Source organism: Bubalus bubalis, chromosome 15 (assembly GCF_019923935.1).
Source record: "Bubalus bubalis isolate 160015118507 breed Murrah chromosome 15, NDDB_SH_1, whole genome shotgun sequence".
Lineage (NCBI taxonomy): Eukaryota > Metazoa > Chordata > Mammalia > Artiodactyla > Bovidae > Bubalus > Bubalus bubalis.
This window is the reverse complement of record NC_059171.1, coordinates 69,727,325-69,740,149: the sequence shown is the minus strand read 5'-3', so window position 1 is coordinate 69,740,149 and position 12,825 is coordinate 69,727,325. Positions and strand designations below refer to the sequence as shown.

Sequence of the window (12,825 nt, the reverse complement as noted above, 5' to 3'; positions counted from 1 at the left end):
ACTGCATGATAGCAAGCAATAGTGTATATATGCCAATTCCAATCTCCCAATTCCTCCCACCCATTCCCTTTCCCCCTTGGTATCCATATATTTGTTCTCTACATCTGCGTCTCTACTCCTGCTTTGAGCATATGACCATCTTTCACTCTATGTATGCTCAATTTTGCATAGCTTGGGTAGCAGAAAACTAGCTTTATGGGCTTGACATGTCAGTAGATAGAACCTGAGGTTAGCAGACAAACTCGAAAGTAGGACGGAAATCCTAGAAAAAAATAACTACTGAAAGTGTGAGTCCCATTACTGCCCAAAGTCTTGCTAATAACCAACTTACACAGGCACCTGGGAGACCCCAGAGAGCCAGGCTAAGGGAGCAGTAGTGGAAAGCTGTAAGAATTGAGCAAAACTATCAGGCGCTAGGTACCTTTGAATCCAGGCAAGTTGAGTGCTTACTATAACCCAAATCGGGTAATCCTCAGAAGAATACAACAGAATTCAGATATACTATTATATATTATCTGCAATGTCTAGTTTTCAACCAAAAATTACTGAACATGCAAAGAAACAGAAAAGAGGAATGCATACTCAGGAAAAGGTCAGGCAATAGAAAATGTCATTGCATAGGAAAGGATGTAGTAGTTATCAGATAAAAGTTTAAAATAAGATATTAATGAAGGAGCAGATAAAGAATGAAGAAAGCAACCATAAATATGTAATAAAAGATAGATCATTAGAAACTATCCAACCCAAACAAAAGAGATTTAAAAATATGGAGGGAAAATAAGTAGAAGCACTGAGATCTGAGAGACGAAGTCAAGCACTGTCTAATGTGTGTGATCAGAATCCAAGAAGAAGTAAAGATAGAAGGATGCAGAAAATGGTTTGAGTATATAATGACCTCAAGCTTTCCAACGGGATGCAAAGACAGTAGCAGAGTCAGCTTTCTCTACATAAACTCAGGTCTCCATCAGGATGGAATTAGCCTCAAGAACGCTTGTCTCAAAGGCTCACAACTGAAGGATAGGCTTTTAAGTTGTGACCACTGTTCTCTGAGGCTACCCTGGTGACTCAGACGGTAAAGAACCTGCCTGCAATGGGAAGACTCAGACTTGATCCCTGGGTCTGGAAGATCCCCTGGAGAAGGAAATGGCTATCCACTCCAGTATTCCTGCCTGGAGAATTCCATGTACAGAGGAGCCTGGGTGCAGTCCATGGGGTTGCAAAGAGTCAGACACAGCTGAGTGACTAACACACACACACACACACACACACACACACACACACACAGCTTTCTGTGGGGTAAGAAATCTTGGAGTCAGAAAAATCTAACTTTGAAAGCTCAAGTCTTCCTTGTTACCTGTTATATGACCCTGGGTTGAGTCAGTTCACGTATTCAATCTGTAGTTCCCTCATCTGTAATACTGAGGTTATACTATGCAGGACATCTTGCCATCCTGCCCTGAAGTAGGACATGTGAAACATATATATTTGACTAATTTTTTTACTAATATTTTTTGTCTCTCCCACCAGGACATAAATACCAGAAATGTGGGGACTCTTTTGTCTGATTGTTCACTTTTCTATCCCCAGAACCAAGGGAGGCTATGTACCCAATAAATACTGGTTAGAAAGAGACACGCATGACTATATCACAATGAATGAATTGCCGGCAGAGCCTGGTTCATGTAGAGGCTCCATGAATGCTATTTTCCTGCTCTGTTTTCCTTTCCTCCCACATTCCAAGAAAGGCATCTGCCAGTGATTGTGAGGCTAAGTTCACAGCTCTGAACCCATTCTCATCCCAGTCAAAATAACATGATTAGTTGGCTGAGTGAGACAGGAAATGACCAACAGCACAACCAATGACACAGTCCCTGGCCAGGGAGACAAAAGAATGGCTTCTGTGCAGCGTAAGCAGCAAGGAGCCACAGGAATGTGAGACAGAAACATTTTTTAATGATTATTTTTAATAAAATAATACAGCTTGCCTTCCAGTTATCCTTTGATAAAAACCGACACTCAACTTATGCAACTCAACTGTGAGTTAGTCAGGCTGAAATCTCCTTACCTCTACACCCACTTCTGGAGAAAGGGATAAGTCATACCCAACCAAGAGAGTTCAAGTTCCTTCTCTCCAGGGTGTCACAGAACTTTTCCAGGAACTCATGAATAGGATGGATCCTCTAGCCAGGGGAAAAAAAAAACACATACAATGTTTGGCATACATTTCAGGGAAATGAGGATCCTATCCTTCAGATCCATGAGCCATGTGGTCTGAAGCGAAGTGTTCCATTTTACAGGTGAAAACACCAGGGGACAGAGCAGGAGGAAAAAACAAGGTCACATAATAAGGTTGTTTGTAAGAAACAGCTGCAGACTGAGTCCACAGCTCCTAATATCAAATCCAATGCAATTTTCATTACTTAATAATTATTTTGATTTTTCTTAAGCAACCAAAATGTCTGTAGTCATCTCTGATGAGTCAGGTGTATAACTCAGCTGGTAAATATCCATTTTGGTGGCGAAAGTATGAGTAGAAAATAATGGCATTAGGGTTTGTGCCTCTGAAGAATGCAGATTTAAATCTTGACCATCCTCTTAGCTGTGGAATCTTGAATCTTTACTGAGCATTTCTGAGATTGTGTTTCTCTGGTCTGGAAAATGGAAATTAAGAGAACATACCTCACGGGGCTGTTGTCAAGATTATATAAGATAATGCTTGTAAAGCATTAGCTGTTATCAACAGAAGTAGTAATTTTATCATTTTAAAGCAGTTCACAAAATGGAAGTTTTACAAAATATTCTGAGTAATGACAATATCATTGGGATAAGTGGCCAGCTGTCTATAGTATAACTAGTCTGCTCATAGGAGCACTAATCTCGTAATATTCAATAGAAAGAATGTTTCCATCAGGATAGACTGTTGTTTCCTGTACTGAATAATCCTCCAAGGCACGAAGGCTTGCAACAACAGAGATTTCTTTCTTATTCACCTGATTTGCCCACCAAAAGTTCCAGGACTCAGTGGCGGGAGCAGATTCTATCTAGAATATACGTCAGCATTAGATGAGAAGGGGGCTTCCTTGCTGGCTCAGGGGTAAGAGAATCTGCCTGCCAGTGCAGGAGATGCAGGAGACAAGGGTTCAATCCCTGGGTTGAGAAAATCCCCAGAGAAGGAGAAGGCAACCCACTCCAGTATTCTTGCTGGAAAAAATCCCATGGACAGAGGAGCCTGGCAGGCTACAGTCCATGGGGTCACAAGAGTCGGACACGACTGAAAATGCAAGCACGCAGGTCAGAAGTGAAAGAAACACATGACAAACCACATGTCTGCCTGGTGGCAACAGGTACTGCTTCTACTTACGTGTCATTGGCCAGAGAAAAACTACAAGGCTGGGCTATACATTCAGGTAGATCCCACCTCCGTGAGATGCAGTGACTATTTGTGAATCATCACGCAGTCTGCCTTGGTCGATGGAAGCTGTTCTCTGCAGAGACCATCCTAAGCAATGAAATGTAACTATGGAGCTGAAATACTCAAGTCTAATCAAAATGACCAGGTGAGAAAAAAAGAGCCCTCAAATAGCATAGAATAAAAGCCAAGACCAAATCAAAATAATTCCAAAGAGGCAAATCTAAAAGAAGTAGTAGTTTAGTACAAAGACCGTAGTCTACATGGAGCTGAAAAAGGTGGGAGAGGGGGAGGGCTGGGTGGGGCGGTGCAAACCGTGAATGTCACCATCATCACTCAGAAGACAGAGTGCTAATCAATTTGACAAGAATATCTTGATGTGCTTGGCAAGTATGATTTTGCCTGGGTGAAATCTGGAAGATGGGGTCATAATAATTCAGACCTCTCCGAGTGTTCATTAACTGAAATGATGATTGTGATGCGCTTAACACAGTGCCTGGTCCATATTATGTGCGCATTAAATGCTAACTTCTAGAGAGAGATTGAGATAGAGATACAAACATAGATTTAGATGTAGATACAGATACATTTCCCCCAGGATCTGAGATCTGGACCCTGCAAGACTGTGAGCCTCAGTCCCGACCTGGCCGTGGTGATGCCTTCTGTCACAACACAGCTTGGCCTGGAGCCCTGAAAATCTATATTGTGCCTTGACATTTGCAAAGTTCATTCTTATCCATTTTTTTCTCCCATTTAATCCTTACAAGTGCATGAAGTACTTGTAAGCAGCAAAGCCACACTCCAATGCTAACTTCATCTGTAATCTTTGGGCTCCAAATTCCATGCTCTTTCTCCAAGGAAATCCTGCCTGAAGCAGAGTTCTTGCCACATCCTTTGATCTTTCTCTCTCTCTCCCTTCTCACCCCCTCTCTCTGCCATAGTTACTTCAAAGGGACAATATTTGAAAAATAATGATACTCAGTCACCCTATTTTTCATTCAGTGTGTGAATCTCCCTTTCAACTCTCCAGTGTGTCTGACCAAAGATGTGACTGACTTTGGGTGGTGTGGGTCCCTGTTCTGGGCTCCATATGCCCTGGCACAGAAGGCCAGGCCTTCTTCTCATTGTAACAAAGTTGCACTAATTAGCTGCATTTGATTTTGCATATGGAGAGTGGATGCAAATGAATGCAAAGCATTATGCAAATCAGCAGCATCTTGGCTCCTCAAGAGAAAGAGCCGGCAATACTGATGTCATGAGGATGCTTATTAATAGTCTGTCCCAGCAAGGCATGCTATTTTTTCAAAACGGGCAGGCATTTGGGTTTTTATTCTTGGGTGGGGGAGCGGGGGGAATTAGTAGTGACTTTATATTGAATTCCAAGTTTACGATCCTTGATAAGAAGTCTATTGACCACAATGCTATGTTCTCTATAGAAGATTCTTGTAGGTAATGGGGTTGGCTGGAAAGAGGCACAGGCTGGGGAACTGAGCCATCTGGACTGGGATTCAAAGTCCTGTCCTTTGTCTGGGCTGGGACCTGAGACTTAATGTTCCCAGCTGTACAATGGGGTTAACCATCCTCCCACCTATGGAGCTGTTGGTGAGGACAAAATGAGACAACAGGTGCCTGACACACAGTAGGTGTTCAGCAAATGCTCATCCCATCCTCCCTGGGGAGTCCGAATAGGCAGATAAAGGAGGCAGTTCTTGCTAATCCTTGCTGGCCCTGCCCTGCTCACCACCCCCACTTCATCATCTTTCAGGGAAAGCTGGATCACAGCCCAGTCATTTTTTAAATATAATCTTATTTATTTTTTTGCTGGGTGTTTGTTGCCATGTGGGCTTTTCTCTAGTTGCAGTGAGAAGGGGCTACTCTAGACGCAGTGTGTGGGCTTCTCATTGCGCTGGCGTCTCTTGTTGCAAAGCACAGGCTCTCGGGCTTGTTGGCTTCAGTAATAGTGGCTCACAGGCTCTAGAGCACAGGCTCAGTGCTTGTGGTGCACGAGCTCAGATGGTCTGCAGCATGTGGGATCTTCCCAGATCAGTGATCAAACCATGTCTCCTACATCGGCAGACAGACTCTACCACTGAGCCACCAGGGAAGCCTCAGCCACCAGTCACTTTTAATAAAGATCCTATGACCTCTTAGAATCCTCCAAACATGAGTAAATGACTGTCCTACGCCCCAAAGTACCATCTCCTAAAAAAAAAAAAAAGTAGCCACTATCCTGACAAAGCTGGTGAATTTCTCGACTTTTAAGACTCAGTTCAAGCATCACTATATCCTGGAAGGCTTTCATGGCGTCCCTGAGACTAGGGGCTCCCCTCTTTGCCCCCAGAATGCCCTGTGCCACCTCTACTGCTGTGTTCAGTTACTGCAGCTTGCTTTATCTTTTCCCCAAAATACACTGGCTGTTTCTCACTGATGGGGACTATTTCTGAATCATCTTTGCATCCTTAGCCCATGGAACAGGGCCTGGCAAAGAGAAGATGCACGGTATATGTGAGAGGGATGGAGGGAAGGAGGGGAGGAGGAGGGATAAAAGGAAAGAAGCACCAGCACAAACTTAACCGGAGCCAAGCACACACACACAGTTACCCACAACAAAACCCTGGTTAGAATCAGACAGATTCTGGAAATGCATGATCACCTGAGTTTGAGTTTCCAGCCACCAGGTCCCATCTCAGAGCAGAACGAGGCCACAGGGCCACAAAGCTGCTCACAGGCAGAGACCTCACTCTCACAGCGGCAGTGTGCGGATAGAGGGGCTTCTGTTCAAGGTACTAAGCCTCCCAGACCAGCCTCATCCACTCAGCTGAACATCTGAACACTCTGAGCATATGCTAAGGATTCATATTCTGTAACTGGACCCTCTACCTGGATGCAAAATAAGTGGTGGCTGTTGTTCAAAGTGCCTGCCCCCCACCCAGGGGGAAGGTACACACGTGCACACACACCATTGCTATGTGCACACGTAGGAGTGCTTATATGTACACAGACCTACCTACTATGTACATGTACGTGTACACAGACGCTCATGTGTATACACAGACTCACCTTCATACTATCCATTCACAGACACAGAGACACATGAGCGTGTACATGTGCTCATGCGGGTACACAGACCCACCTTCACGTTATACAAACTCACTCAGAGGCACCCATTTAGAGCTCCTCACAGGCAACAGACACACACCCTGAGACTAGCTTTAGCTTCACCTTTGGTTTAAGCACCCAGGCACCGCTCTCGATGCGTACTGGCATTTCTGAAAACTCCCCAGCGAGAAATGTAAAGAGCCCGCAGGCCCCCACCCGCTCCACCTGCCTGAGCCCACGGCTCTCGGCAGGCCTCTTAGGGCTCCACTCTGAAGGAAGCCCCATCCCCCTTCGATGGCTGTTAATACACTCCAGGGCCGAACGGCAGAGGCGTTAGCTGAGTGACCCGGGTGACCAGCGGGAAGGAATCTCTCTACCGCCCTCACCAGCGTTTTTTCATCACGGCTCTGGGGAGACTGATCCTCACTCTGCAAGTGAAGAAACTGAGAGATGAAGTGAGATGCCCGGGGCCACGCAGCTACGAGGCCCGAAACCGGAACCGGAACCGGAACAGCTACCGGAGCAAGGGTCTGGCCTTGCTCCCCTGCTCTGAGCTCTTTGCCAGATAAGCCCGTAGGAAGACAACAGTCCAAAGATCTAAGGTGAAACTTCTCAGCACCCCCGCACCTCCCCGCAGAGGCTTCTGAGGACCCCTCCCCAGGGCATCGGGGCAGACTCTCACTGCCCTCCCCCTGGAAGAGCAAAAGGTTCTGGTTCTGCTCGCTGCTGGCAGGAAGCTCGGTAAAAGGAGGAGAAGGCAGAGGAATCTGAGGAGTCGATGAAGGAGAAAGAGAAGGAGAGAAAGAAAGAGATAGGAGGGAGGAAAGGCAGGCAATTTACCTTCCAGCGAAGAGTGGGTTCTCCATGGAAACAAGAGTGCCTGTTTGTCTTAAGATGCCACTAAAGAAGAAAATTGTAAATCACTTTCCACCCAGGAGACAGAGATGATTGCCTGGCTTTGACAGTTGAATTTGGAAAACATTCCTATCCATCATCCCAATGCCGGCTCCCACCTAGGCCAGGTGCCATGGGGCCTGTTTTTAAAATGGCAGCCCTCTCACACCCTATTTTATTTAAACCTTTCTTTTAGACAAATAATATTCTGGGATCATTTTATCACTTCTTCCATCTTCAACTGCAAAGAAAAAGAAGGGAGAAACAGAGGGAAGGACCTAACAGAGAGATGTGGGCAAAACGCATGTATTTGCCATGACACCAGGAAGAGTCTTTTATCCAGACAAAGGTGCTGGAGGTGGACAGACTTGAATCTGAAACTCAACAGCCCTTGTGTCAAGCAACAGGGCCTGAGACGGCGCCTCAGCCTCTGACTCTCTTATCTGGAAAGAAGAGGTAATTGACTCCTAAGCTGTCATAGGAGGGACTCTCCACTTAGTTTATACATGGCTGGGGCTTCCCTGGTGGCTCACATGGTAAAGAAATCCATCTGCAATGCAGGAGACCTGGGTTTGATCCCTGGGTTGGGAAAAATCCCCTGGAGAAGGGAATGGCAACCCACTCCAGTATCCTTGCCTGGAGAATCCTGTGGACAGAGGAGCCTGGCAGGCCACAATCCATGGGGTCGCAAAGGGTCAGACACAAGTAAGCGACTAACATTTTCACTTTTTCTTTCTGTGAAAGAACATGGTGGAGGATCAGGAGCAGTGAGACTGCCCCAAAACACCTTTCCTTTCTTGCCACGTGCAGGATATATGGAAACATACTCGTGAAATGTGCTCTGCCTTCTTTAAGCTAGAAACCCCCCTTCCCTAGAGAATCTATGCTGATGAGCAGGTTTTCCTTCCCTTAAATGTTCTTACAGTCTGCTGTTCAGAAACAACGCATGTCCTAGTTATTCTCCATTTGCCTCAGACCCACCCAGATTCTTTGTGCCCAAGGAGGCTGGCCCCCACCCCCCCACTCCAAAATGACATCTCCTAGTCTCCCTTGCTTCCTGGTTTCTGACTGGGCTCAGCCAAAAAGAAGGCCTGGAAGGAAACTGGAGGGATGAAGGGAGAGAGATTGGAGGACTTCCTTCTCCCCACTCTGTCTCAGCTGCAGCTCTGTGGTTTAGGGGTTCTGGGGCCACCCCCTCTGAGGCTCCAGCCCTCACTGGGTTCCTGTAACAACGCTGCCGCTCTGCTTCGGGAACTCCCACCTTCTAGTTCCTGGAGGTCTCAGTACTTCTTGGTTCTTCAACTCTTTTAGGTTAATTGTATACTCATAAGAAACCACTCTAGGGGCTTCCCTGGTGGTCCAGTGGTGAAGAATCCTCCTGCCAATGCAGGACACAGGGGTTCAATCCCTGGTCCAGGAAGATCCCACATGCCATGGGATGATGAAGCCTGTTTGGCACAACTGCTGTGCCCATGCTCTAGAGCCTGTGCTCCACCACAAGAGAACCCACCGCAATGAGAAGCCTGCACACTGCAAGAAGAGCAGCCCCTGCTCACCACAACTAGAGAAAAGCCCGCATCACAGCGCAGCCAGAAATAAATAAATAATTTTTCAAAAAAAGGTTTAAAAAAGAAACAACTCTAAGGTTTAATGGCTTGAAACATTAACCAGTTTTTATAAAATTCATAATTCTGTGGGTTGGTAATTTGAGCAGGGCTCAGCTAGGAAGTTCTTCGGCTCAAAGTGGTCATGGCTGGACTCACTGTACATTTATAACCAATTGGTGGTCAGTTAGAGGCCAGCTGGTCCCAGATGGCCTCACCCTCATATCTGGTGGTATGTGTTGGCTGGTGGTTGGGTCTTTCTCTCCATGGGGCCTCCAGCAGGCTTCTCTTCGTGATATCAGAAGCATTCCAAAAGGGTGAAGGCAGAAATTTCAAGGCCTCTGGAATTTACTCCAAGTCACTTACACCACAATCTACTCATTCAAACAAGTCACAAAATCAGCCCTGATGAAAAGGGGAGGAAAAATAATTCTGCATCTGGAAGAAAGGAGCAACAAAGGGAGAATACCTAATGGAATGGGAGGAATCTGTGGCCACATAACAATCTATCACACCTGCCACCCCTGTGAACAGCACTTTCCTTTCCTGCTTTTTAGAATTCCAAGCGTGCCTTTTGTTTCCCACTGGAACCCTGACTGGCACAACATATAACATTATTTATGACATCATACTCTACCCTAGCCTTCTTCAAAGGGCTTTTTATGCTGAGCATTATGTTTTTGAGCTTCACCTGTGTTTGCCACACGGAGCTCTAGTTCATTTATTTTCACTCCTCCATCATACTCTTTGTATGAGTTTATTTTGTCCATCCTCTTGTGGATGGACATTTAGCTTAGCAGTTTTTTTTTTTTTTTGCATTACAAATACTCCATTTCTCCTTCGCACATGAGAGTTCTCTGGGGAGTATAATTAGGAGTAAAGTTGCTCTAGTGTAAGACTGCCAAATTACTCTCCAAAGTCAATATGGTCTTTAATAGAACAAATAGAATCTGAGAGCTGAACGTAGTTGAAAAACTGGGTTCATTTTACATTATGCAATTAGCTGTGTTTTGAGGAACCATAGCAATGGCTGGTTGGAATGAGCTTCCCACCCAATATAAGAATCCTTTCAACCGTGTTCCCGGGAGATGGTCAAACAATCCTTGCTTGAACTCTTGAGAATACACAGGGGAAGCTTGTTACTTTCACTGCGATTCTCTCTGCAGAGCAAGAATAATTTTGGGAAAAGAATAATCCTTTCCTCTTGCAGTGCTGCTGAAGCTCAGGGAGCGTGGCTTAATGGAGAAAGAGCAAGCAATGATGAAGGGAGGAGAGGAAGCTGGGGGAGGCCACAGGGGGCCAGTTCTGCCCTGGCATGGAGGGTGTACTTATCCTGGGAGCAGTGGGGAGTCAGGGAAGGAAGCTGGGCAGAAAAGAAGCAGGTTCAGAGTTGGTTTTTCAAAAGCCAGTCTATCTGCAGTGTCCAGAATGGAAAGAATGGAGGCAGAGGGACCAAAGAGAGAACAGTAATGGTGACCTCGAGGGGAAATGATGATGCTCAAGTGAAGAGGTATTAAGGATGGAGAAGGGAACTGGTTTTCAGTGGTTGAGACTGGAATCGGGCATAAAACTCCCATATGGTATTTACATACACTGCTTACTTCCTTGGACATTTATTTCTTTATCTGTAAAACAAGGATAATAATAGTACCTATTTCATAGGGCTGGTGTGATGATAAAATGGGATCTTATGTTTAAAGAGCTTAGTGTCTGCCTCATAGTGTATGCTCAATAAATGTTGGCTGTTCTTATCATTGAAGAACCATGGACAAGACCACAGTAGTTAGAGTAGACTAAATGGCTATCCCTGAGGGACCCAGAAATGCATAGGGTTAAACTGCTACAGTTGGGTGACAAGTGGGAGGGAAGTTCAAGAGGGAGGGGACATATGTATACCTATGGCTGATTCATGTTGTGTGGCAGAAATCAACACAACATTGTGAAGTAATAATCCTCCAATTAAGGAATTAATAAATTTTCTAAAAACTACAGTTCATTTCTTATTCCCATGACAGTCTAAGGAGAGCGTCTTTGATGGGTAGACAGCTCTCCCCATGGGTGATTTAGGGCCCCAGGTGTCTCTGTTGTCACCTGGGGCCTTGTTCTCTTCCTCCAACCTACGGAAGCAGAAAGAGGTATATGCACTTATTAAAAGCCCTGCACCTGGGTGTGGGCACTGCACTCCTATTCACACTCCATCGGCAAGAACCAGTCACATGACCACACCCAGCTGCACAGAAAGCTGGGAAATGCAGTCACTGGGTGAGAAGCTCCTTCTGTGCCCACCTCAGCACTGTTGGCATTGCAGGCTGGGCGAGTCTTTGTGGCAGGGCTGTCCTGTGCACAGTAGGATGTCAGGTAACATCCTTGGCTTCTACCTCCTACATGCTAGTAACACACACATACCCAGCTCATGGTAAGCAAAGCTATCTCCAGACATTGTCAAATGTTTTCTGGGAGCAAAGTCACCCCCTAGTTAAGAACTGCTGCTCTATTGCAGAAGAGGAAAATTCTGGGGAGCAGCTGGTCAACTCTGTAAGAGAGAGAAAATTCAAACTAATGGCTCAATTCCTAGTCCCCACTAGGCGGTGAGCTCCCCCAAGGCAGGAGGGAGCTCCTCCGCCTCCTGGATTTTGTTTGCTGCAGAACTCCCACCCTCATCCTTTGCACCCAGAGCAACACCTGACCCCTTGAAGGTACTCAATACATAGCTATCAACTAACCAGATGTGCTCTATCAACTAATCAGCTATCAACTAATCAGACTGGACCAACATTCACCATTCAAACATATTCTGGGTGCTTCCCATGAAGCAAGCCCTGTGCTCATAAAGGATGCCCTCTCTCCTTGCATCAGGAAATGTTATTAATAATAATATTAATCACCATTTTAAAAGCTCAGATCCACCAGAAGCAGACCGTCACATGGGACCTGTCCACTCCCACTCCTACCTCTTCAGATATTGAGCCCCTGGTACTCAAGGTAGAGAGATGCCAGCTCAGGCTGCTCTTCCACGGTGGCTGATTTCATCTTCCTGAAGGACCTCCCGGTGCAAATCCCCCTGCCATGCCTAATGTCAAGCTATTGCCTTCTCTGAAGGAGGACCTAATTATGCCGGAGGCAGCCACCTGCAATTTCCCGTCTGCTAAGTGAGACTCCATGGGGTTTTAATTCTCCTGTTCACTTCAGAGGCCCTTGTTCCTTCTTTTAAGTACCACCCCTCCTCCCAGCTCCGAATCTCGGTCAACATCAGCGGACAGGGGCAGGAGATGCATGGCAACAGTATGGTTGCCAAGATTTAACCGAATGGCTGTATTAATTTATTGGTTACATCTGCTCCAAAAGAGCCATGAAGAATCAGCCCTTCAGGGTCTGGAAAGATTAAAAAAAAAAAAAAAAACTAAGTGGACATTTTCCTTTCCTTCTGGGATATAATAACTACAAACAAATTAGTGTTCAAGCCCAATGTTTGGAAGCATTTATTACAGGGGATCATGAAACAAAAGCACAGCAGTCTAGGCACATCATGTGTGATATCAAAGAAACCAAAGGCCCAAATAGCCTGAAAAGGAACCTGAAAGTAGATCCAAGGCAGGATGATAAAGGGGCAGACAGACCGTATGTGCAATGAAAAGGCACTTACCAGCTCTGTGAAATTAAAATCTCTGAGCCACAATTCCCTCACCTGTAACATGGAGATAATATTTGCCTTGCAGGATTATCATGAAGAGTAAGTGAGGCAACAGGTGTGAAAATACCAAAGAAAGTCTCTGACACATACTAAGATCTTAATATTATGTTTGCTTCATAGAGGGGAAG

The 12,825-nt window shown here is 45.6% G+C and overlaps 1 long non-coding RNA gene across 2 annotated transcripts in view; it reads right to left on the bottom strand.

The window, feature by feature from the left end:
• LOC123464522 overlaps nucleotides 1–12,825 on the bottom strand; it is a 125,613-nt gene that overhangs the window by 87,484 nt on the left and 25,304 nt on the right. The window lies entirely within an intron of this gene.